This window comes from Pongo pygmaeus, chromosome 1 (genome assembly GCF_028885625.2).
Source record: "Pongo pygmaeus isolate AG05252 chromosome 1, NHGRI_mPonPyg2-v2.0_pri, whole genome shotgun sequence".
NCBI lineage: Eukaryota > Metazoa > Chordata > Mammalia > Primates > Hominidae > Pongo > Pongo pygmaeus.
In genome coordinates this window covers 83,336,026-83,363,088 of record NC_072373.2, presented here as the reverse complement: position 1 = coordinate 83,363,088, position 27,063 = coordinate 83,336,026, and the positions used below count along the sequence as shown (strand labels likewise).

The window sequence follows — 27,063 nt, the reverse complement described above, 5'->3', positions numbered from 1 at the left end:
TGTTCAACGCCCACTTATGAGTGAGAACATACAGTGTTTCATTTTCTGATCTTGTGATAGTTTGCTGAGAATGATGGTTTCAAGCTTCATCCATGTCCCTGCAAAGGACATGAACTCATACTTTTTTATGGCTGCATAGTATTGCACGGTGTATATGTGCCACATTTTCTTAATCCAGTCTATCATTGATGGATATTTGGGTTGGTTCCAAGTCTTTGCTATTGTGAATAGTGCTGCAATAAACATACGTGTGCATGTGTCTTTAGTGTAGAATGTTTTATAATCCTTTGGGTATATGCCCAGTAATGGGATGGCTGGGTCAAATGGTATTTTTAGTTCTAGATCCTTGAGGAATCGCCATACTGTCTTCCACAATGGTTGAACTAATTTACACTCCCACCAACAGTGTAAAAGTGTTCCTATTTTTCCACAACCTCTCCAGCATCTGTTGTTTCCTGACTTTTTAATGACTACCATTCTAACTGGCGTGAGATGGTATCCCATTTGGTTTTGATTTGCATTTCTCTAATGACCAGTGATGATGAGCATTTTTTCATATGTCTGTTGGCTGCATAAATGTCTTCTTTTGAGAAGTGTCTGTTCATATCCTTTGCCCATTTTTGATGGGGTTGTTTGCTTTTTTCTTGTAAATTTGTTTAAGTTCTTTGTACATTCTGGATATTAGCCCTTTGTCAGATGGATGGATTGCAAAAATGTTCTCCCATTCTGTAGGTTGCCTGTTCACTCTGATGGTAGTTTCTTTTGCTGTGCAGAAGCTCTTTAGTTTAATTAGATCCCATTTGTCAATTTTGGCTTTTGTTGCCATTGCTTTTGGTGTTTTAGACATGAAGTCTTTGCCCATGCCTATGTCCTGAATGGTATTGCCCAGGTTTTCTTCTAGGATCTTTATGGCCCTAGGTCTCACATTTAAGTCTTTGATCCATCTTTTTTTTTTCCTTTTATGATGATGATGATTATTATTATTATTATACTTTAGGCTCTATGGTACATGTGTGCAACGTGCAGGTAAGTTACATATGTATACATGTGCCGTGCTGGTGTGCTGCACCCACCAACTCATCATCTAGCATTAGGTATATCTCCCAGTGCTATCCCTCTCCCCTCCCCCCACCCCACAACAGTCCCCGAAGTGTGATGTTCCCCTTCCTGTGACCATGTGTTCTCATTGTTCAATTCCCACCTATGAGTGAGAATATGCGGTGTTTGGTTTTTTGTTCTTGTGATAGTTTACTGAGAATGATGATTTCCAATTGCATCCATGTCCCTACAAAGGACAGGAACTCATCATTTTTTATGGCTGCATAGTATTCCATGGTGTATATGTGCCACATTTTCTTAATCCAGTCTATCATTGTTGGACATTTGGGTTGGTTCCAAGTCTTTGCTATTGTGAATAATGCTGCAATAAACATACGTGTGCATGTGTCTTTATAGCAGCATGATTTATAGTCCTTTGGGTATATACCCAGTAATGGGATGGCTGGGTCAAATGGAATTTCTAGTTCTAGATCCCTGAGGAATCGCCACACTGACTTCCACAAGGGTTGAACTAGTTTACAGTCCCACCAACAGTGTAAAAGTGTTCCTATTTCTCCACATCCTCTCCAGCACCTGTTGTTTCCTGACTTTTTAATGATTGCCATTCTAACTGGTGTGAGATGGTATCTCATTGTGGTTTTGATTTGCATTTCTCTGATGGCCAGTGATGGTGAGCATTTTTTCATGTGTTTTTTGGCTGCATAAATGTCTTCTTTTGAGAAGTGTCTGTTCATGTCCTTTGCCCACTTTTTGATGGGGTTGTTTGTTTTTTTCTCGTAAATTTGTTGGAGTTCATTGTAGATTCTGGATATCAGCCCTTTGTCAGATGAGTAGGTTGCAAAAATTTTCTCCCATTTTGTAGGTTGCCTGTTCACTCTGATGGTAGTTTCTTTTGCTGTGCAGAAGCTCTTTAGTTTAATTAGATCCCATTTGTCAATTTTGGCTTTTGTTGCCATTGCTTTTGGTGTTTTAGACATGAAGTCCTTGCCCATGCCTATGTCCTGAATGGTAACGCCTAGGTTTTCTTCTAGGGTTTTTATGGTTTTAGGTCTAACATTTAAGTCTTTGATCCATCTTGAGTTGATTTTTGTATAAGGTGTAAGGAAGGGGTCCAGTTTCAGTTTTCTGCATAAGGCTAGCCAATTTTCCCAACACCATTTATTAAATAGGGAATCTTTTCCCCACTGCTTGTGTGTGTCAGGTTTGTCAAAGATCAGATGGTAGTAGATGTGTGGTGTTATTTCTGAGGACTCCGTTCTGTTCCATTGGTTTATATACCTGTTTTTGTACCAGTCCCATGCTGTTTTGGTTACTGTAGCCTTGTAGTAAAGTTTGAAGCCAGGTAGCATGATGCTTCCAGCTTTGTTTTTCTTGCCCAGGATTGTCTTGGCTATGTGGGCTCTTTTTGGGTACATATGAAGTTTAAAGTAGTTTTTTCCAATTCTGTGAAGAAGGGCAGTGGTAGCTTGATGGGGATAGCATTGAATCTATAAGTTACTTCAGGTGGTAAGGCCATTTTCACGATATTGATTCTTCCTATCCATGAGCATGGAATGTTTTTTCATTTGTTTTTGTCCTATCTTATCTCCTTGAGCAGTGGTTTGTAGTTCTCCTTGAAGAGGTCCTTCACATCCCTTGTAAGTTGGATTCCTAGGTATTTTATTCTCTTAGTAGCAATTGTAAATGGGAGTTCACTCATGATTTGGCTCTCTGTTTGTCTGTTATTGGTGTACAAGAATGCTTGTGATTTTTGCACATTGGTTTTGAATCCTGAAACTTTGCTGAAGTTCTCAGGATCTCAGATCTCTTTGCTGATCTCCTTATCAGCTTAAGGAGATTTTGGGCTTAGATGATGGCGTTTCCTAAATATGCAATCATGTCATCTGCAAACAGAGAAAATGTGACTTCCTCTCTTCCTATTGAATACCCTTTATTGCTTTCTCTTGCTTGATTTCCCTGGCCAGAACTTCCAATACTATGTTGAATAGGAGTGGTGAAAGAGGGCATTCTTGTCTTGTGCTGGTTTTCAAAGGGAATGCTTCCAGTTTTTGCCCATTCAGTATGATATTGGCTGTGGGTTTGTCATAAATACCTCATATTATTTTGAGATACATTCCACTGATACTTAGTTTATTGAGAGTTTTTAGCATGAAAGGCTGTTGAATTTTGTCAAAGGCCTTTTCTGCATCTATTGAGATAATCATGTGGTTTTTCTCATTAGTTCTGTTTATGTGATGGATTACATTTATTGATTTGCATATGTTGAACCAGCCTTGCATCCCAGGGATGAAGCCAACTTGATCATGGTGGATAAGCTTTTTGATGTGATGCTGGAATCAGTGTGCCAGTATTTTACTGAGGATTTTCGCACTGAGTTCATCAGGGCTATTGGCCTAAAATTCTTTTTTTTTTTTTTTTTTTTTTGGTTGTGTCTCTGCTAGGTTTTGGTATCAGGATGATCCTGGCCTCATAAAATGAGTTAGGGAGGATTCCCTCTTTTTCTATTGATCGGAAAAGTTTCAGAAGGAACGGTACCAGCTCCTCTTTGTACTTCTGGTAGAATTTGGCTGTGTATCCATCTGGTCCAGGACTTTTTTTGGTTGGTAGGCTATTCATAATTGCCTCAATTTCAGAACCTGTTATTCGTCTATTCAGAGATTCAACATCTTCCTGGTTTAGTCTTGGGAGGGTGTATGTGTCCAGGAATTTATCCATTTCTTCTAGATTTTCTAGTTTATTTGCATAGAGGTGTTTATAGTATTCTAATGGTAGCTTGTATTTCTGTGGGATTTGGTGGCGATATCCCCTTTATCTTTTTTATTGTGTCTACTTCATTCTTCTCTCTTTTCTTCTTTGTTAGTCTTGCTAGCAGTGTATCTATTTTGTTGATCTTTTCAAAAAGCCAGCTCCTGGATTCATTGATTTTTTGAAGGGTTTTTGTGTTTCTGTCTCCTTCACTTCTGCTCTGATCTTAGTCATTTATTGTCTTCTGCCAGCTTTTGAATTTCTTTGCTCTTGCTTCTCTAGTTCTTTTAATTGTGATGTCAGGGTGTCGATTTTAGATCTCTCCTGCTTTCAATTGTGGGCATTTAATGCTATAAATTTCCCTCTGCACACTGCAGAGATTCTGATATGTCCCAGAGATTCTGGTATGTTGTGCCTTTGTTCTCATTGGTTTCAAAGAACATCTTTATTTCTGCCTTCATTTCATTATTTACCTAGTAGTCATTCAGGAGCAGGTTGTTCAGTTTCCATGTAGTTGTGTGGTTTGAGGAGATTCTTAATCCTGAGTTTTAATTTGATTGCACTATGGTCTGAGAGACAGTTTGTTGTGATTTCTGTTCTTTTACATTTGCTGAGGAGTGTTTTACTTCCAATTATATGGTCAATTTTACAATAAGTGCAATGTGGTGCTGCGAAGAATGTATATTCTGTTGATTTGGGGTGGAGAGTTCTCTAGATGTCTATTAGGTCCACTTGGTCCAGAGCTGAGTTCAATTCCTTGACATCCTTGTTAATTTTCTGTCTTGTTTATCTGTCTAATATTGACAGTGGGGTGTTAAAATCTCCCATTATTATTGTATGGGAGTCTAAGTCTCTTTGTAGGTCTCTAACAACTTGCTTTATGAATCTGGGTGCTCCTGTATTGGGTGCATTTATATTTAGGATAGTTAGCTCTTCTTGTTGAATTGATCCCTTTACCATTATGTAATGGCCTTCTTTGTCTCTTTTGATCTTTGTTGGTTTAAAGTCTGTTTTATCAGAGACCAGGATTGCAACCCCTGCTTTTTGTTTGCTTTCCATTTACTTGGTAGATCTTCCTCCATCCCTTTATTTTGAGCCTATGTGTGTCTTTGCACATGAGATGGGTCTCCTGAATATAGCACACTGATGGGTCTTGACTCTTTTATTTTTATTTATTTTTTTTTTTTGAGACGGAGTCTCGCTCTGTCACCCAGGCTGGAGTGGAGTGCAGTGGCACCATCTTGGCTCACTGCAAGCTCTGCCTCCCAGGTTCACGCCATTCTCCTGCCTCAGCCTCCCGAGCAGCTGGGACTACAGGCACCTGCCACCATGTCCAGCTAATTTTTTTTTTTGTATTTTTTTAGCAGAGATGGGGTTTCACCATGTTAGCCAGGATGGTCTCGATCTCCTGACCTCGTGATCCGCCTGCCTCGGCCTCCCAACGTGCTGGGATTACAGGCGTGAGCCACTGTGCCCAGCCTGGGTCTTGACTCTTTATCCAATTTGCCAGTCTGTGTCTTTTTAGTGGGGGCATTTAGCCCATTTACATTTAAGGTTAATATTGTTCTGTGTGAATTTTATCCTGTCATTATGATGCTAGCTGGTTATTTCACCCATTAATTGATGCAGTTTCTTCATAGCGTTGATGGTCTTTACAATTTGGCATGTTTTTGCAGTGAATGGTACTGGTTGTTCCTATGCTTCCTATCTAGTTTGGTGCTTCCTTCAGGAGCTCTTGTTTTGTTTTTTGTTTTTGGTTTTGATTTTGGTTTTGTTTTTTGTTTTTTGTTTTTGTTTTCTTTTCTTTTGTTTTGAGATGGAATCTCACTCTGTCACCAAGGCTGGAGTGCAGTGGCATGATCTTGGCTCACTGCAACCTCTGCCTCCCGGGTTCAAGTGATTCTCCTGCCTCGGCCTCCCAAGTGTCCTTCAGGAGCTCTTATAATGCAGGCATGGTGGTGACAAAAATCTCTCAGCATTTGTCTATAAAGGATTTTATTTCTCCTTCACTTATGAAGCTTAGTTTGGCTGGATATGAAATTCTGAGTTGAAAATTCTTTTCTTTAAGAACATAGAATATTGGCCCCCACTCTCTTCTGGCTTGTAGGGTTTCTGCAGAGAGATCCACTGTTAGTCTGATGGGCTTCCCTTTGTGGGTAACCCGACCTTTCTCTCTTGCTGCCCTTAATATTTTTTCCTTCGTTTCAATCTTAGTGATTCTGACAATTATGTGTCTTGGGGAGTATCTTTGTGGTGTTCTGTGTATTTCCTGAATTTGAATGTTGGCCTGCCTTGCTAGGTTGGGGAGGCTGTCCTGGATAATACCCTGAAGAGCATTTTCTAACTTGGTTCCATTCTCCCCGTTGCTTTCAGGTACACCAATCAAACGTAGATTTGGACTTTTCACATAGTTCCATATTTCTTGGAAGCTTTGTTCATTTCTTGTCACTCTTTTTTCTCTAATCTTGTCTTCCCACTTTATTTCATTAATTTGATTAATTTGATCTTCAATCACTTCTGCTTGATCGAATCAGCTATTGAAGCTTGTGTATGCTTCACAAAGTTCTTGTGCTGTGGTTTTCAGCTCCATCAGGTCATTTAAGCTCTTTTCTACACAGATTATTCTAGTTAGCCATTCATCTAACCTTTTTTCAGGTTTTTAGCTTTCTTGCGATGGGTTAGAACATACTCCTTTAGCTCAGAGAAGTTTGTTATTACCAACCTTCTGAAGCCTACTTCTGTCAACTCATCAAACTCATTCTCCATTTAGTTTTGTTCCCTTGCTGGTGAGGAGCTGTGTTCCTTTGGAGGAGAAGAGACATTCTGGTTTTTGGAGTTTTCAGCCTTTCTGCTCTGGTTTCTCCCCATCTTTGTGGTTTTATCTACTTTTGGCCTTTGATGTTGGTGACCTACAGATGGGGTTTTGGTGTGGATGTCCTTTTTGTTGATGTTGATGCTATTCCTTTCTGTTTGTTAGCTTTCCTTCTAACAGACAAGCCCCTCAGCTGCAGGTCTGTTGGAGTTTGCTGGAGGTCCACTCCAGACCCTGTTTGCCTGGGAATCACCAGTGGAGGTTTTAGAACAGAAAATATTGTTGCCTGACCCCTCCTCTGGAAGTTTTGTCCCCGAGGGGCACCTGCCTGTATGAGGTGTCTGTCAGCTCCTACTGGGAGGTGTCACCCAGTCATGTTACATGAGGGTCAGGGATCCACTTGAGGAGGCAGTCTGTCCATTATCAGAGCTAAAACGCCATGCTGGGAGAACAACTGCTCTCTTCAGAGCTGTCAGGCAGGGACGTTTAAGTCTGGAGAAGCTGTCTGCTGCCTTTTGTTCAAATATGTCCTGCCCCCAGAGGTGGAATCTACAGAGGCAGTAGGCCTTGCTGAGCTGCAGTGGGATCCACCCAGTTCGAGCTTCCCTGCTGCTTTGTTTACACTGTGAGCATAGAACTGCCTACTCAAGCCTCAGCAATGGCGGACGCCCCTTCCCCCACCAAGCTCCCACATCCTAGGTAGATCTCAGACTGCTGCATTAGCAGTGAGCAAGGCTCTGTGGGTGTGGGACCTACCAAGCCAGGCACAGGAGGGTATCTCCTGGTCTACCAGTTGTGAAGACCATGGGAAAAGTGCAGTATTTGGGCAGGAGTGTACTGCTTCTCCAGGTACAGTCACTCATGGCTTCCCTTGGCTAGGAAAGGGAAATCCCCCAATGCCTTGCCCTTCCCAGGTGAGACAATGCCCTGCCCTGCTTCGGCTTCCCTTCCGTGGGCTGCACCCACTGTCCAACAGGTCCCAGTGAGATGAATCATGTACCTCAGTTGGAAATGCAGAAATCACCTCTCTTCTGCATCAATCTTGCTGGGAGCTGCAGACCAGAGCTGTTCCTATTTGGCCATCTTGGAAGCGACCCCCTTTTTTTTGTATTTTCAAGACAAGGTCTCACTTCTGTTGTCTCACTCATATCTGTGCAGTGGCACAGTCATGGCTCACTGCAGCCTTGACATCCATGGGCTCAGGTCTTGACCTCCCACTTTAGCTTCCTGAGTAGCTGGGACTACAGGAATGCACCACCACACCTTGCTAATTTTTGGATTTTTTCTATAGAGACACGGTCTCACCATGTTGCCCAGGCTGGTCTTGAACTCCTGGGCTCAAGTCATCCACCCACCTCAGCCTCCCAAAGTGCTAAGATTACAGACGTGAATCACTGTGCCTGGCCCAAAGTCACTTTTAGTTGCTAGACATCAATGTTTCTCAGAGAACAAACTCACCCAATGCTGGTTAATCCTTTGGAATTTCCCACTGGCCACAACAGGTTACCACAAACACTGGAAGGATAAACTGATGTAAATCTATGTATTCTATTAAAATATTTTAACCCAAAGTTCCCTGTGGAGGAATATAATTTGATGCATTGTTATTCTTCCCAGAGACATTTACTTAGCTCCTTTCCAAATAAAATTTACATTCACTCCCTAGAATCTCACTTTGTCTTACAGATTTCTCAGCCATCAGGTTACTGTTAGTGATGATCTGCCCAACCACATAATTTCTAGAAGAGTGCTGGTAAAACTGAATGTGAAGGAGTTCACCTGGACATAGACCATCTTTGAGGATGGCACTGAAGAGAACATTAATGCTATTATCTTCACCACAGACTACACCTTGTCTTTTCCTTTCTTGGAGGATGGCTCAGCAATCCTGGACAGCCAGTGCTCCGTGCTGAATTTTGTGTTCCCTCCTAGCTGGAGAAGGCAACACTTGTTTTCATTGGCTTCCTGCAGCCAAGAGGAGGCACTATTCCCACTTTAAATCTTCAGAACCAATGGGTTGTACCTGTATTTAAAAGTATGTCTTGCCCTACTCAATATCATAGCAGAGTGGACTTCTGACCACATGGTATAATTTGAGAGGCACCCAGATAAACCAGAATGCAATATATATTCCTGTCTGTCCAGGTTCAATATCTGAAATGCAACAAACTCCATTTTTCTTGGGTTTTAAAGACTTATCAGTCTTCACTAGCCCCTCATTAAAATACAATCCCTCTATAAGAACTTATATGTTAAATCATTTTCAGATTGGTGGAGCTTATTATCAGATACTTTCCAGATATAGCCACTGGTAAAAGTTAAACACTGTGGGAATAGACACAAGGGAAATCCCTAAGTAGTGAAGGGAGACTTCCACCACAAAGAAAGTTGAGGGACTAATGGAATAATTGAAAATATCTTTTCAAAATTTTTATTTTAAGTTTGGGGGTACATGTAAACATGTAAAGTTTTGTCAGATAGAGAAACACCTGTCACAGGGGTTTGTTGTACATATCTTTACCTCACCCAGGTATTAAGTCCTGTACCAAATAGTTATCTTTTCTGCTCCTCTCCCTCCTCCCACCCTCCCCACTCAAGTAGACCCCAGTATCTATTGTTCCCTTCTTTGTGTTCATAAGTTCTTATCATTTAGCTCCCACTTGTAAGTGAGAACATGTGGTATTTGGTTTTCTATTCCTGTGTTAGTTTGCTAAGGATGATAGCCTCCAGCTCTATTCATATTCCCTCAAAAGACATGATCTTGTTCTTTTTTATGGCTGCATAATATTCTACGGTGTATAAAGAAATGTGTACCACATTTTCTTTATCCAATCTGCCATTGATGGGCATTTAGATTGATTACATGTCTTTACTGTTGTGAACAGTGCTGCAATGAACATACACATACATGTGTCTTTATGGTAGAATGCTTTATATTCCTCTGGGTATATACCTAGTAATGGGATTGCTGGGTTGAATGGTAGTTCTGCTTTTAGCTTTTTGAGGAATCACCATACTACTTTCCACAATGGTTGAACTAATTTACACTCCCATCAAGAGCGTATAAGTCTTTCCCTTTCTCTGGCATCTTGCCAGCATCTGTTGTTTTTTGACTTTTTATTAATAGCCATTCTGAGTGGTGTAAAACGGTATCTCATTGTGGTTTTGACTTGCATTTCTCTAATGATCAGTGATATTGAGCTTTTTTTCATATGCTTGTTGGCTGCATGTATGTCTTCTTTTGAGAAGTGTCTGTTCATACCCTTTGCCCACTTTTTAATGGGATTTTTGTTTTTCTCTTGTAAATTTGTTTAAGTTCTTGTAAATGTGTTTAAGTTCCTTATAGAGGCTGGATATTAGACTTTCTCAGATGCATAGTTTGCAAATATTTTCTCCCATACTGTAGGTTGTCTGTTTACTCTGTTGATAGTTTATTTTGCTGTACAGAAGCTCTTAAGTTTAATTAGATCTGATTTGTCAATTTTTGCTTTGTTGCAATTGCTTTTGGAGTCTTTGTCATGAAATCTTTGCCTGTTCCTATTTCCAGGATGGTATTGCCTAGGTTGTCTTCCAGTGTTTTTGTAGTTTTGGGTTTTACATTTGAGTCTTTAATCCATCTTGAGTTGATTTTTGTACACGGTGTAAGGAAGGGGTCCAGATTCATTCTTCTGTATATGGCTAGCCAGTTATCACAGCACCATTTATTAAATAGGAAGTCTTTTCCCCATTGCTTGTTTTTGTCAGCTTTGTCAAAGATCAGATTGTTGTAGGTGCCTTGTTTCTGGGCTCTCTATTCTGTTCCGTTGGTCTATATGCCTGTTTTTGTACCAGTACCATGCTGTTATGGTCACTGGAGCCTTGTAGTATAGTTTGAAGTTGGGTAACATGATTCCTCCAGGTTTGTTCTTTCTGCTTAGGATTGCCTTGGTTATTCAGGCTCTTTTTTGGTTCCAAATATATTTTTAAATAATTTTTTTTAGTTCTGTGAAGAATGTCATTGGTAGTTTGATAAGAACAGCATTGAATCTGTAAATTTCTCTGGGCAGTACAGCCATTTTCATTATGTTGATTCTTCCTATCCATGAGCATGGGATGTTCTTCCATTTGTTTGTGTCTTCTCTGATTTATTTGTGCAATGTTTTGTAATTTTCATTGTAGAGATCTTTCACCTCCCTGGTTAGCTGTGTTCCTCATAATTAAAAATTTTTTCAGCCCAGGTACAGTGGCTTGCACCTATAATCTGAGAGCTTTGTGAGGCCAAAGTAGGAGGATTGCTTGAACCAAGGAGTTCCAGAACAGCCTGGGCAGCATAGCAACATCCCATCTCTATAAAAATGCTGAAAATTAGCTAGATGTGGTGCTATGCACCCGTGATCTCTGCTACTTCTAAGGATGGTGGAGTGTATTGCTTGGGTCCAAGAGTTTGAGGTTACAATGAGCTATGATTGTGCCACTGCACTCCAGCCTGGGCAACAGTAAGACCCTCATCTCTAAAATAATAATAATTATTATTATTCTAGTAAACAGTTTGGACAAAAGTAAAAATTCTCATCTCTCAACCCTTTTCTCAAGCCCACATTCAAATTCAATCTCCATTGACATTAAAATCTGATCATATGAAAGGGTCAAAATGCAGTTATACAAAGTTGATGGTTATTTCTTAGACCTAGAATAATTCTAGAAAAAATTCCCATATTATTCTTCCAATTCTATATAATTACAACTTATAACTACAGACATGCTTGGCTAGCTGGTCAAGCATAAATTCACTCAAGTAGGTATTATGTAGGTGTTTTTAGAATAAGAGTTCTTGAGCTGTGATTTTTTTATCCTGTATTAGGAATGACAGCAGAAAAGTTGTAGAGTAAGAGGTATGTTGGAACATGACAAAAAATAACTGGGTGACAGGTCAGATAAACTTTTTTGGAGATAACAGAACCATCTGAAAAAAATGTCAAACTATAATGAATTACATGCCTACTGTATACATAGCACTATGTATACACTATAATTAAGTACTTATTTAAAAAGTCAAATTTTAATATGGGAACTTGCCTTGAAAAGAAACACACAGTGCATCTTTTTGAAAAGTAAGGAATCCATTTGTAAAATGAATATTTTCCATAAGAGGAAAATGATGATGATATCTATTATTTTCCATAAGAGGAAAGGATGATAATATCTATTTCACACACTATGAGAATTAAATAGATAGCTTATGTAAATTTAGCACTTGCCACAGTGTCTGGCTAGAATCAACCTCTAGCCTTATGTCCTGCTACTCACTTGTCTAAACTTGTCCTTCAAATTACATTGTCTCTAGAAAACTTTCCATGACAAGATTGAGCTTGTAAGATTGGGCTCTCCAACATCCTTATTGCATAACTTCTGGGAGTTGTTGTTGGGACAGGAGAGCCAGACTTTATGTGTTGGCAGGGCTCCACCTCAGAGAGCAAAGGCATTAACATACAGTATTTGCCCAGTGTGTGCAGTGAACTGTGTTAAGCACAGAAAATAATAATAAAATAAAATAAAATAAATCCTTCTTGCCCTAAAGTCGAGTTGGGAACAACAGGCAAGTAACCAATTACAATGAACAATGATAAAGACAGGCATCTGATAGAGGTTTGCAGTCACTATGGAAGTTGGAAGGATCAAAGAGGCAACCCTCATTCCCTCTGACTTGGAGGAAAGGGAGAAGTATAGAGTGTCACAGAAAGTTTTTCAGACACAAGGTCACTTGAAGGACAAGTGTAGATGCGCAAGCAGTAGGATATAAGGCTAGAGGTTGACCCCAACTAGACCTCTTTGTGTATATTGGTGTGCATTGTTTTAGAATATTTTTGAAAATCTCAAAAATCCAGAGAACTGTTTGTGCTCACATATTTTTGTTATATTCTTCTACTGGCTTCAGGGGATTCACGTGTTCAAAATAACCTTCTTAAGTCTAAGTGGCAAGTGCTAAATTTACATAAGTTATCTAATTAAATTCTCACAGTGTGTGAAACAGATATTATCCTCATTTTATAGATAAGGAAACAAAGTGTCAGAGGTTAACTTCTCCAAAGTTGCATAACTAGTGAAAGATGAAGATCACACAAGTCCAACATCCTTAGTTCTGTTTGGCATCTCTTAAATTGCTCTTTACAACAATGCCGTTCTTTCCACCATACCCCATCCACTATACCTCCTCCTCTTTTTTTGCCATTTCCTTCTTTTTTATCAGAAGAATTGTTGGATTAGAATATTTTCCATTATTGTATGTACCATTAAAAAAAAAAACTGATATTGAGGGATTGCACATTTAGTTCCAAGACTTAAGAAGGTTATTTTGAACATGTGAATCCCCAGAAGCCAATAGGAGAACATAACAAAAATATGTAAGCACAAAAAAACCTCTGGATTTTTGAGATGTTCAAAAAGATTCTAAAACAATGCACACCAATACCAACAAAAGGCCTCTGGGTAAATACTTAGCATCACAAGACATAAGATTTTGAAAAATTTAGAACAAATCCGAATAATCTGTTTCATATTTTTTAAAAACATAATTTTTATTTCATGGGTCTGACAAAGAGCAGAAGTCTAAAAAACTCTCCTACTACTCATTTGTCTAAACTTGTCCTTCAAGTGACCTTGTCTCTAGGAAACGTTCCATGACAAGATTGGAAAGTAGGAAATTTCCCACACACAGATGTTACCTGTAATGCACGTCACTTTCTTCCTAAACTTATTTTGTGATTTGATTCTTTAAGAATCATCTCCGAGGAGGAGCCAAGATGGCCGAATAGGAACAGCTCCGGTCTACAGCTCCCAGCGCGAGCGACGCAGAAGACGGGTGATTTCTGCATTTCCATCTGAGGTACTGTGTTCATCTCACTAGGGAGTGCCAGACAGTGGGCGCAGGTCAGTGGGTGAGCGCACCGTGCGCCAGCCGAAGCAGGGGCGAGGCATTGCCTCACTCGGGAAGTGCAAGGGGTCAGGGAGTTCCCCTTCCAGGGGTGACAGACGGCACCTGGAAAATCAGGCCACTCCCACCCGAATACTGTGCTTTTCCGACGGGCTTACGAAACGGTGCCCCAGGAGAGTATAGACCGCACCTGGCTCAGAGGGTCCTACGCCCACGGAGTCTCACTGATCGCTAGCACAGCAGTCTGAGATCAAACAGCAAGTCGGCAGCGAGGCTGGGGGAGGGGCACCCGCCATTGCCCAGGCTCGCTTAGGTAAACAAAGCAGCCTGGAAGCTTGAACTGGGTGGAGCCCACCACAGCTCAAGGAGGCCTGCCTGCCTCTGTAGGCTCCACCTCTGGGGGCAGGGCACAGACAAACAAAAAGACAGCAGTAACCTCTGCAGACTTAAATGTCCCTGTCTGACAGCTGTGAGGAGAGCAGTGGTTCTCCCAGCATGCAGCTGGAGATCTGAGAACGGGCTGACTGCCTCCTCAAGTGGGTCCCTGACCCCTGACCCCCGAGCAGCTTAACTGGGAGGCACCCCCCAGCAGGGGCAGACCGACACCTCACATGGCCGGCCAGGTACTCCAACAGACCTGCAGCTGAGGGTTCTGTCTGTTAGAAGGAAAACTAACAGAAAGGACATCCACACCAAAAACCCATCTGTACATCACCATCATCAAAGACCAAAAGTAGATAAAACCACAAAGATGGGGAAAAAACAGAGCAGAAAAACTGGAAACTCTAAAAACCAGAGTACCTCTCCTCCTCCAAAGGAACGCAGTTCCTCACCAGCAACGGAACAAAGCTGGATGGAGAATGACTTTGACGAGCTGAGAGAAGAAGGCTTCAGACGATCAAATTACTCCGAGCTACGGGAGGATATTCAAACCAAAGGCAAAGAAGTTGAAAACTTTGAAAAAAATTTAGAAGAATGTATAACTAGAATAACCAATACAGAGAAGTGCTTAAAGGAGCTGATGGAGCTGAAAACCAAGGCTCGAGAACTACGTGAAGAATGCAGAAGCCTCAGGAGCCGATGCGATCAAATGGAAGAAAGGGTATCAGCCCTAGAAGATGAAATGAATGAAATGAAGCGAGAAGGGAAGTTTAGAGAAAAAAGAATAAAAAGAAATGAGCAAAGCCTCCAAGAAATGTGGGACTATGTGAAAAGACCAAATCTACGTCTGATTGGTGTACCGGAAAGTGACAGGGAGAATGGAAACAAGTTGGAAAACACTCTGCAGGATATTATCCAGGAGAACTTCCCCAATCTAGCAAGGCAGGCCAACATTCAGATTCAGGAAATACAGAGAACGCCACAAAGATACTCCTCGAGAAGAGCAACTCCAAGACACATAATTGTCAGATTCACCAAAGTTGAAATGAAGGAAAAAATGTTAAGGGCAGCCAGAGAGAAAGGTCGGGTTACCATCAAAGGGAAGCCCATCAGACTAACAGCGGATCTCTCGGCAGAAACCCTACAAGCCAGAAGAGAGTGGGGGCCAATATTCAACATTCTTAAAGAAAAGAATTTTCAACCCAGAATTTCATATCCTGCCAAACTAAGCTTCATAAGTGAAGGAGAAATAAAATACTTTACAGACAAGCAAATGCTGAGAGATTTTGTCACCACCAGGCCTGCCCTAAAAGAGCTCCTGAAGGAAGCACTAAACATGGAAAGGCACAACCGGTACCAGCCACTGCAAAATCATACCGAAATGTAAAGACCATCGAGACTAGGAAGAGACTGCATCAACTAACGAGCAAAATATCCAGCTAACATCATAATGACAGGATCAAATGCACACATAACAATATTAACTTTAAATGTAAATGGACTAAATGCTCCAATTAAAAGACACAGACTGGCAAATTGGATAAAGACTCAAGACCCATCAGTGTGCTGTATTCAGGAAACCCATCTCACGTGCAGAGACACACATAGGCTCAAAATCAAAGGATGGAGGAAGATCTACCAAGCAAATGGAAAACAAAAAAAGGCAGGGGTTGCAATCCTAGTCTCTGATAAAACAGACTTTAAACCAACAAAGATCAAAAGAGACAAAGAAGGCCATTACATAATGGTAAAGGGATTAATTCAACAAGAAGAGCTAACTATCCTAAATATATATGCACCCAATACAGGAGCACCCAGATTCATAAAGCAAGTCCTGAGTGACCTACAAAGAGACTTAGACTCCCACACATTAATAATGGGAGACTTTAACACCCCACTGTCAACATTAGACAGATCAATGAGACAGAAAGTCAACAAGGATACCCAGGAATTGAACTCAGCTCTGCACCAAGCGGACCTAATAGACATCTACAGAACTCTCCACCCCAAATCAATAGAATATACATTTTTTTCAGCACCACACCACACCTATTCCAAAATTGACCATATACTTGGAAGTAAAGCTCTCCTCAATAAATGTAAAAGAACAGAAATTGTAACAAACTGTCTCTCAGATCACAGTGCAATCAAGCTAGAACTCAGGATTAAGAATCTCACTCAAAACTGCTCAACTACGTGGAAACTGAACAACCTGCTCCTGAATGACTACTGGGTACATAATGAAATGAAGGCAGAAATAAAGATGTTCTTTGAAACCAACGAGAACCAAGACACAACATACCAGAATCTCTGGGATGCATTCAAAGCAGTGTGTAGAGGGAAATTTATAGCACTAAATGCCCACAAGAGAAAGCAGGAAAGATCCAAAATTGACACCCTAATATCACAATTAAAAGAACTAGAAAAGCAAGAGCAAACACATTCAAAAGCTAGCAGAAGGCAAGAAATAACTAAAATCAGAGCAGAACTGAAGGAAATACAGACACAAAAAACCCTTCAAAAAATCAATGAATCCAGGAGCTGGTTTTTTGAAAGGATCAACAAAATTGATAGACTGCTAGCAAGATTAATAAAGAAAAAAAGAGAGAAGAATCAAATAGATGCAATAAAAAATGATAAAGGGGATATCACCACCGATCCCACAGAAATACAAACTACCATCAGAGAATATTACAAACACCTCTGTGCAAATAAACTAGAAAATCTAGAAGAAATGGATGAATTCCTCAACACATACACCCTCCCAAGACTAAACCAGGAAGAAGTTGAATCTCTGAATAGACCAATAACAGGAGCTGAAATTGTGGCAATAATCAATAGCTTACCAACCAAAAAAAGTCCAGGACCAGATGGGTTCACAGCCGAATTCTACCAGAGGTACAAGGAGGAGCTGGTACCATTCCTTCTGAAACTATTCCAATCAATAGAAAAAGAGGGAATCCTCCCTAACTCATTTTATGAGGCCAGCATCATCCTGATACCAAAGCCTGGCAGAGACACAACAAAAAAAGAGAATTTTAGACCAATATCCTTGATGAACATTGATGCAAAAATCCTCAATAAAATACTGGTAAACAGAATCCAGCAGCACATCAAAAAGCTTATCCACCATGATCAAGTGGGCTTCATCCCTGGGATGCAAGGCTGGTTCAATATACGCAAATCAATAAATGTAATCCAGCATATAAACAGAACCAAAGACAAAAATCACATGATTATCTCAATAGATGCAGAAAAGGCCTTTGACAAAATTCAACAACCCTTCATGCTAAAAACTCTCAATAAATTAGGAATTGATGGGACGTATCTCAAAATAATAAGAGCTATTTATGACAAACCCACAGCCAATATCATACTGAATGGGCAAAAACTGGAAGCATTCCCTTTGAAAACTGGCACAAGACAGGGATGCCCTCTCTCACCACTTCTATTCAACATAGTGTTGGAAGTTCTGGCCAGGGCAATTAGGCAGGAGAAGGAAATCAAGGGTATTCAATTAGGAAAAGAGGAAGTCAAATTGTCCCTGTTTGCAGATGACATGATAGTATATCTAGAAAACCCCATTGTCTCAGCCCAAAATCTCCTTAAGCTGATAAGCAACTTCAGCAAAGTCTCAGGATACAAAATCAATGTGCAAAAGTCACAAGCATTCTTATACATCAATAACAGACAAACAGAGAGCCAAATCATGAGTGAACTCCCATTCACAATTGCTTCAAAGAGAATAAAATACCTAGGAATCCAACTTACAAGGGATGTGAAAGAACTCTTCAAGGAGAACTACAAACCACTGCTCAAGGAAATAAAAGAGGATACAAACAAATGGAAGAACATTCCATGCTCATGGGTAGGAAGAATCAATATCATGAAAATGGCCATCCTTTTCAAGGTAGTTTACAGATTCAATGCCATCCCCATCAAGCTACCAATGACTTTCTTCACAGAATTGGAAAAAACTACTTTAAAGTTCATATGGAACCAAAAAAGAGCCCGCATCACCAAGTCAATCCTAAGCCAAAAGAACAAAGCTGGAGGCATCACACTACCTGACTTCAAACTATACTACAAGGCTACAGTAACAAAAACAGCATGGTACTGGTACCAAAACAGAGATATAGATCAATGGAACAGAACAGAGCCGTCAGAAATAATGCCACATATCTACAAGTATCTGATCTTTGACAAACCTGACAAAAACAAGAAATGGGGAAAGGATTCCCTATTTAATAAATGGTGCTGGGAAAACTGGCTAGCCCTATGTAGAAAGCTGAAACTGGATCCCTTCCTTACACCGTATACAAAAATCAATTCAAGATGGATTAAAGACTTAAATGTTAGACCTAAAACCATAAAAACCCTAGAAGAAAACCTAGGCATTACCATTCAGGACATAGGCATGGGCAAGGACTTCATGTCTAAAACACTAAAAGCAATGGCAACAAAAGCCAAAATTGACAAATGGGATCTAATTAAACTAAAGAGCTTCTGCACAGCAAAAGAAACTACCATCAGAGTGAACAGGCAACCTACAAAATGGGAGAAAATTTTCGCAACCTACTCATCTGACAAAGGGCTAATATCCAGAATCTACAATGAACTCCAACAAATTTACAAGAAAAAAACAAACAACCCCATCAAAAAGTGGGCGAAGGACATGAACAGACACTTCTCAAAAGAAGACATTTATGCAGCCAAAAAACACATGAAAAAATGCTCACCATCACTGGCCATCAGAGAAATGCAAATCAAAACCACAATGAGATACCATCTCACACCGGTTAGAATGGCAATCATTAAAAAGTCAGGAAACAACAGGTGCTGGAGAGGATGTGGAGAAATAGGAACACTTTTACACTGTTGGTGGGACTGTAAACTAGTTCAACCCTTGTGGAAGTCAGTGTGGCGATTCCTCAGGGATCTAGAACTAGAAATTCCATTCGACCCAGCCATCCCATTACTGGGTATATACCCAAAGGACTATAAATCATGCTGCTATAAAGACACATGCACACGTATGTTTATTGCGGCATTATTCACAATAGCAAAGACTTGGAACCAACCCAAATGTCCAACAATGATAGACTGGATTAAGAAAATGTGGCACATATACACCATGGAATACTATGCAGCCATAAAAAATGATGAGTTCCTGTCCTTTGTAGGGACATGGATGAAATTGGAAATCATCATTCTCAGTAAACTATCACAAGAACAAAAAACCAAACACCGCATATTCTCACTCATGGGTGGGAATTGAACAATGAGAACACATGGACACAGGAAGGGGAACATCACACTTCGGGGACTGTTGTGGGGTGGGGGGAGGGGGGAGGGATAGCATTGGGAGATATACCTAATGCTAGATGACGAGTTGGTGGGTGCAGCGCACCAGCATGGCACATGTATACATATGTAACTTACCTGCACATTGCGCACATGTACCATAAAACCTAAAGTATAATAATAATAATAATAAAAGAAAAAAAAAAAAAAAGAAAAGAATCATCTCCAAATTCTAGATTTTCTTTCCCAGAACTGAACAAATTACTGTCAGTGCCTGACTTACAAGCTGACATCAAACAGAACAGGATCAACTGGAGAAAACAGTAAGAAATTAAACCACAATGAAACTAGATCAATTTCTTCAAGTGATAATACTACATGCCTTTATATTTTGTCATTGAAATCAGAGCGTAACCAAGATTTCAAAAGAGAGTGGCTGTTTACACTTAATGTCATCCATAATTACAGACATTTATAGATTGCCAGTGGCAATACATAGATGAGAGATGCCTGTAACCTCAGTTCTCCAGTGACTGTGTAAAGAAGCAAAACAAAAAGGGTGACAAAATGTGTGCTTGGTGCTTGCCTGGTCACAAACAAGTTCTAGTCTTATAAATGAGGTGCCTGAGGAAACCAATGAAGTAATAAAGGATCAATGTATTCCTTTGAAGGGCCAAACTCAAGCAAAATAATATAAATAATTAGAAAAAAATATTATTTATAAAAAGTTAAGGGAGTTGAGAAACTTCCAGGTAGATTAATCTTAGTGGAAAATTTTTCTCAAAGATCAAAATTAAGAACAAGTGTAGAACTAACTGAGATTCTTCACACATATCAAATTATCTCTACTCTGAAAACCCAAATTCTAGGAACATATGATAACTCTGATTGAAGGGGAAAAAATTATATTTCAAAGGCATTTTAAAACAAGCTAATTATACTCTTGTGCTGAGCTATGTACAATATAGAAGTTGGATTTCTATCACGAAAGCTGTATTTTTCTTAATTCATGTATTAACACTTAATGACCAAAGTGGCTTAATATCATACAGTGACAACCAGCTTTGGGAAAAAAAATTAAATGACCAAAAATATATACACTAGAAAAGGAGAACATTCATTAAAAAGCCAAAACTTCACACAACACACCTATGACTATCTAACAATTTCAGCAGTTACTGAAGAATAGAAGGTGTGCTTGTAAACCAATACATGAGACTAAACACGAAGCTATTTTGTGGCATATAATTCATAGGTATGAAGAGCAGACTTAATTCAGCTAAGCTTTTCAATCTACCATATTCCATGTGGTGTAAGGAAGGGAAACAGTACCTGAAGATGAGGATAGTGAACAGAATCTGGCATGAGGTTTGTGATTGTTTCTTCTGATTCTAGATTCTTGAGAAGGCCATGGGTTACTCATAGAGTGCCATATGCGAAGTACATGGATGAAATTGCCTCTGCAATAGGAGTGAAGCCCAACCTGCTCTCTCTTTTCTTTTCAGATCCCAAGCTGGACAAAGAGGTTGTCTTTGGTTCATGCTCCCCATATCAGTACTGTTTGCAGGGACCAGGAAAATGGGATGGAGCCAGGAAAGCCATCCTGAAGCAGGGCAGTGGATTATCAAACCCATGAGAATTTATATCTTCAGTAGTGGCCAATCCCCTTCCTCTATGTCATTTTGGCTTAAAAGTGTCTGTGCTGCTCTTCTTCTCTTTGTTTTTTTCCTTATTACTTTTATAGGATAATTCTCGACAATGTAGGCCAAAAGTGGTATAGGTTGGTTAAAGAACGAAAGTAGGCAACGACTAGATTAAACTGATGTGGCTGCAGCAATGAAATAACATGCAATTTCGACATTTCTTATATTAATCAACTCACAATTCACATGATTCTTCAAGCTACATTGATATTTTTTTAAGAGATGAGGTCTCACCAGTTACCCAGGCCAGTCTTGAACTCCTGGGCTCAAGCAATCCTCCCCATTCAGCCTCACAAAGTGCTAGGATTACAGGCATGGGCCACCACACACCCAGCCTACATTGATGTATTATTGAAGAATATTCCCAAACACTTTCTGGGAAGTAGTTTTGTTTTGGGTTTTTTGTTGTTGTTGTTTGGTTGCTTTTTTGTTTTTTTGGTTTTTGGGTTTTTCTAAGTGTTCATCATGCCATTCTCCAGGGTACACTTAAGAAGAGTTTTGTTAGGCTTAGGAATGGATTCTTTTAATATTATGTTTGTTGGTTTGTTGTTTTTAACGTGGGGATGGGGAGCAATACGTAGAAATGGATTCAGGATTTATTCAGGAAGGAAAGTGATAAGGGTAATCTTTGAAGGGACATCCCAAATGAAAGTCAGAATGTGTTGACATTGTTTATGAGGTACAGGAACTCTCAGTGATGATGACACGACCTCAGCCTGCCTTCTGTTACTGAATTTTCTAAGGAGTACTGGCCTCGTTATTTCATGTAGATTTGCCTCTATGAAGAAATGGAAAGTCCTAATTTTTTTTTTCTTTTTTTTTTTTGAGACCAAGTCTCACTGTCGCCCAGGCTGGAATGTAGTTGCACATCTCAGCTCACTGCAGCCTCCATCTCCCAGGTTCAAGTGATTCTTCTGCCTCAGCCTCCCGAGTGGCTGGAATTACAGGTGATCACCACCACACCCGGCTAATTTTTTGTATTTTTAGTAGAGACAGGGTTTCGCCATGTTGACCAGGCTGGTCTCAAACTCCCGACCTCATGTGATCCACCCGCCTCATCCTCCCAAAGTGCTGGGATTACAGGCATGAGCTACCATGCCTGGCCCAGAACTCCTAATTTGATCAGCCAGTTAATTGAAGAAGATCCCATGCTTTCTTTTTTCAAGTGGGATATTTTATAGCCTAAACTGAACCTCTTGAAGCTGTCACAAACTGAAAGACCACTTTTTACCTTCTCGTTACTGTCTCACACAAAATTAAGGTCAAAAAACCATATTTCTAAAAGTCTCAGCCATTCATTCAATGAATATTTTCAAGTACCTACTATGTGCTAGACACTGGAATCATAGAAGAAAACAAGACAAAACTAGTCCATGTTTCTACAGTTTAAATATAGCCTCTAGGGATTCCCCACTGTGCAAGTGACAATTTTTCTAGTATTGACAAGATTTTACATCCAATCCACATCCTAATGAGAATTGTGATTTGAATCCATCATCTTTGTGAACACAAAGGCAATTAAATAACGGGTCCTACTTTTGGGGATTCAGTTAGTGTACTCTGGTGAGTGGGTGAGAAAAAGCTGGGAGGGGAGGCTGAAGTCCAGGCTTGAAGAGAATGGTTCAAAAGTTAAGAGTGTGGTGAGGGCAAGAGCGCATCACTGAGGCTTTGGGGCAGGGAGATGACATAATCAGAAGTATTTTGATAAAATAGCTTTCAGCAGAAAGAAGAATGAACTGACACAGGGAGAAACAAGCTAAAGGTTCTGCAGGGTTCTACACTGAGCCAACTTTGAGATCTTGGGACTTGTTAGCTTTGTCCTTACTCATACCTAACATTTGCTTTTTCTCTTTTTTCTTCCTCTACTTCTTGCCCTCGTTTGCCTGCTTCTATCAAATTTCCCCACTTAACAACTCTGCCTGCTTTCCCTTCCTTATGATTTATACAGTAATTACTATACATAACTTTTAATATATTTTCTATCTGGCCCCAAAATTAACACTCCATACAGTTTCCCAACAACAACAAAATAACCTAAAAGTCTGTGTTAGAATAACTGCATCTTAGGGACCTAGATACTTGGAATATTTTCTTGTTTATAATCAACATATAATTTTATCATATACATTTAATATTTCTTCATTTCTATAAAAAGACATTCAAAATTCTAAAAATAATCAGTATCACTCTAATTCCTCTCTTAAGTAAATTCAATAAAGATTACCAAATGTTCTTGTGATGCAAATTGCAACAATCATCCCAAGGATTTGCTTTTCATTCAGAAAATGTCCAACGAATTTCCTGAGTTTCAGACATAGTCTTCTCTATCTCTGTTGTGTATCAGCAACTCCATTTCCCAATGTTAACTGAGAGCAATCACCCCAGCCAATACAGTAATCCTCTTCTCTGCTTGTTGGTTTAGTGGCATAAGAACCCCAAATTGTTTAATGTTGGATGTTCAATTGTTATGGGACCATTGCTCTATCCTTCTAACTATCTATACTGTGTAACAAATCACCCCCAAAACTTAGTAGCTTAAACCACCATGATTTATTATTTCTTACAAGTCTATAGGATAGGAATTCAGGCAGGGCTCAGCTGAACCATTCTTTCTTCATATGGCAACAGTTGGGATAACTCAGCTGCATTCACCTGGTGGCTAGCTGGGCTGGAATATCCAAGAAGGTTTTACTCATATGTCTGATTCCTTGGTGTTTCTCCACATAATTTATCTCACTCTCTTTCTCCACATAGTTTCTCATTATTCAATAGTCCAATCTTCCTTATAATATGCTATCTTCCTTCAAAGAAAAAAACTGAAACTGCCAGTTGTTTGGGTTTGAAAGTCCCAGAACATCACTTCTGCCACATTCTATTGCCTACCCACCACTCCCACCCCCAGTGTGGATGAGCTTCATCCAATCCACTGAACGACCAAATAGAACAAAAACGTGTAGTAAGGAAGAATTTACTCTCATCTCTCTGGTTGTCTTTGAGCTGGGACATTGGTGTTCTCCTGTCATCAGACTCAGACCAAAACTTGAAACACCACTGGCACTCCTGGTGCTCTGGCCTTCAAACTCAAACTAGAACTATACCATAGGTTCTTCTGGGTCTCCAGTTTACCAGCTGCAGATTGTGGGACTTCTCAGTCTCCATAACTTCATGAGCCAATTACTTATAATCTCTCTCTCTCTCTCTGTCTCCCTCCCCCCATCTATATATCTAATGATTGGACCCACCTACTCCAGGCCTATGAAAGAAACAACTTTATATATGAATAGATATATAGCTATGTAGATATTTCCTTTAGTTCTATTTCTCTGGAGAACCCAAACTAGTATAGATTTTGGTACTAAGAGTGATTCCAGAGGAAGAAATTTAAGAATGTGTTTTCTGAGAATATGTTTTCTGAATTGGTTCTGGAGTTTCTGGAATTGGCGCTCTAATTCAATTAGATTATAAAATGCTAATGGGTCCGTCTTACCCTGTCCCTTCCCATCAGCCATGAGCTCCACGCAGTTCAACAAGAGGCCTTCTTACCAGCTTTTTGCCAAGATCAAGAACCAGCTCCTGTTCAAATGCGACCCTCAGAAGCAGGCAGCGCTCCGCAGCTGGATCGAGGGACTCACCGGCCTCCCTTTCAGCCCCGACTTCCAGAAGAGTCTAGAGGAAGGGATTGTCTTATGCACACTCATGAACAAGCTGGGCTGAGTCCCCAAGATCAACGGCTCATGCAGAACTGGTGCCAACTAGAAAATCTCTCCAACTGCATCAAGGCTGTGGTTAGCTATGACATGAACCCCATGGACCTGTTCGAGGCCAACGAGCTGTTTGAGAGTAGGAACATGACGCAGGTGCAGCTGTCTCTTCTCGCCCTGGCAGGGAAGGTCAAGACAAAGCTGCTGCAGAATGGAGTGGACGTCGGAGTCAAATACTCAGAGAAGCAGGAGCGGAACTTCGACGACGCCACCTTGAAGGCCAGCCAGTGCCTCACTGAGCGGCAGATGGGCACCAACATATGTGCCTGCCAGTCGGGCGCGACAACTTAGGGCACGATGAGGCATCTCTACGACCCCAAGAACCGTATCCTGCCCTCTGGACCACTCGACCATCAGCCTCCAGATGGGTGCAAACAAGTGCTCCAGCCAGGGGGCTTGATGGCTCCCGGGACCCCGCAGCACATCTACAACACCAAACTGGGAGCTGACAAGTGTGACAACTCCTCCATGTCCCTGCATATGGGCGACACGCAGAGTGCCAACCAGAGCGTCCAGGGCTTTGGCCTGGGCCAGCAGATATACTATCCCAAGTACTGCCCTCAAGGCCCACAACCAGTGGGGCTCCCTCGGGTGCCGGCAACTGCCCAGGACCAGGGGAGGCCCACGAGGATCCCCCCTGCTCCCAGGAGGAGGCTGCTACTGAGGCCTCTGAACATGCTGGCTCCCCACATCATCGCCCTGTCTGGGTTTGGGGGATTTTCCTGTATTTTCGTCTTTCTTTCTTTTTTAACCCGTTCAGTGCTGCCAACCGACGGTCTGTGAGTAGCTGCGTGGGGTCAAGCAGCAGGGTTGTTTTTGTTTGTTTGTTTGTTTTAATTTTTTTTTCCACTCCTGCCTTAATTCCTTCACAGGACTGAGACACTGGGCTTGGGAGGAAGGGATCAAGGCTGTATCTGGATGCATGTGAAGTGGGGGTCATTGCCAGGGCACATTCAGGCTGTGGGCTGAGCGGTGCAGGGGAGAAGAGGCCTGGGCAGGGAGGGGAGCCGGCAGCAGAAGGTTTCCATTTGCTTCTCCTCTTCCCTTTTGTCCACCTATCAGTTTGTGGTTTCTGTACCCACAGAAGTTTCAGAAGTATTAACAAAAGAAAAATATTTCTTTTTTCCTAGGGAATGGGGCGGAGACAGTGGAGAGGGTGCTGGGAAATGGGTCCCCTGGGAGAAGGCCAAGGCCAGGATGCTAAAATATCTTAGGCTCATGAGTGACTGGATTTCCCTAGAACCCTCAGATCTGCGCAGGGCCTGGTGGGGAAACAGGCTTATGCAAGACAATGGAGTAGTGAGTCAACTGGGGCTAAGCCTGACCTCTCCCCATGCTCACCAACCCCCCAGTTGTGGCCCTCATTAGATTTTAAGGAGCCCCCAGCCCTCCTTCTCCACTTCTGGGACAACTGCAAGGCTCGTCTCCCCCCACCACAAGCCCTGCCAAGTACTGCTCAGGGGCCCCAGCCAAGAGTCCTGCACCCTGAAATAATGTGAAATACCAACTGTGGACCAAATGCAATAGAAACCTCTGTTTTTAGGAAGAAATAAGAAGAGTAATTATTATTAATAAATAAATAAAAACAAAAATGCCAATGACTCTATTTCTAGGAGTAAAGAGAACACTGATAATCCATGGTGTGATCTGGCAATAGAAATTTGCAAAATACCTCCATCGGGTACTCCTAATCAACCACTTACAAAAAGCAAGGAGTTAGGTGACTGTGTATGTAAAACTTTCAAACATGTTTGCAAAACTAATAAATATATGAAGTTGGTTGGTTGCTCCTAATGTCTGTGGACAAAGTGGTCACAAAAAAAGAGACACTCAGGAATTGTAATTCCGCAAGCACCTCGTAAATGACCTGAAATCTCCTATGTGTTCCCTGAAGAAAACTTTTATCTCCTGTAACCATAGGACTGAGATTGCTAATAATAAAAATGACAATTCAGAATTCCTTTTAGTTACACAATTTTCCTCTGAAATTCCTGCATGCTGTCTCTGAATTCCAGGACAAACCTAAATCTTCTAGAGAAGCATCTTAAGACATGGACTCTTCTATAAAGAAGCTGAGGGGGAGGAAGCTATTGTTTTTCATCAGGAAGTTATAGGAATAAGACTCCCTCACCATGATTATTATTTAATCAAAAGTTTGCTATCCATCACTCTATGAGCTAACCACTCAGAACTTGTGGGTCCTTTTATACACACAATAGTGACTACCAAGCTCCTCCACCCCAATGTTGTGAGCTCAAAAAAGGTCCTACCTGGACTTAATTGTGCCTAAAGGAAACAACCCTTTGTTTGGATTTCATTTAGGAATGTGATTTTTCAATCTCTGTCAATGAATCTGTTTCAAAATTCAATTTTTATATACATAAGACT

At 40.8% G+C, this 27,063-nt stretch overlaps 2 pseudogenes; both read left to right on the top strand.

Annotated features, from left to right (window-relative positions):
- LOC129038764 (flavin-containing monooxygenase 5-like) overlaps window positions 1-8,695 on the top strand; it is a 99,107-nt pseudogene extending 90,412 nt beyond the window's left edge.
- Window positions 8,696-13,388: 4,693 nt separating this feature from the next.
- Window positions 13,389-26,723, top strand: LOC129038698 (calponin-2-like; annotated as a pseudogene).
- The last annotated feature ends 340 nt before the right edge of the window (window positions 26,724-27,063 follow it).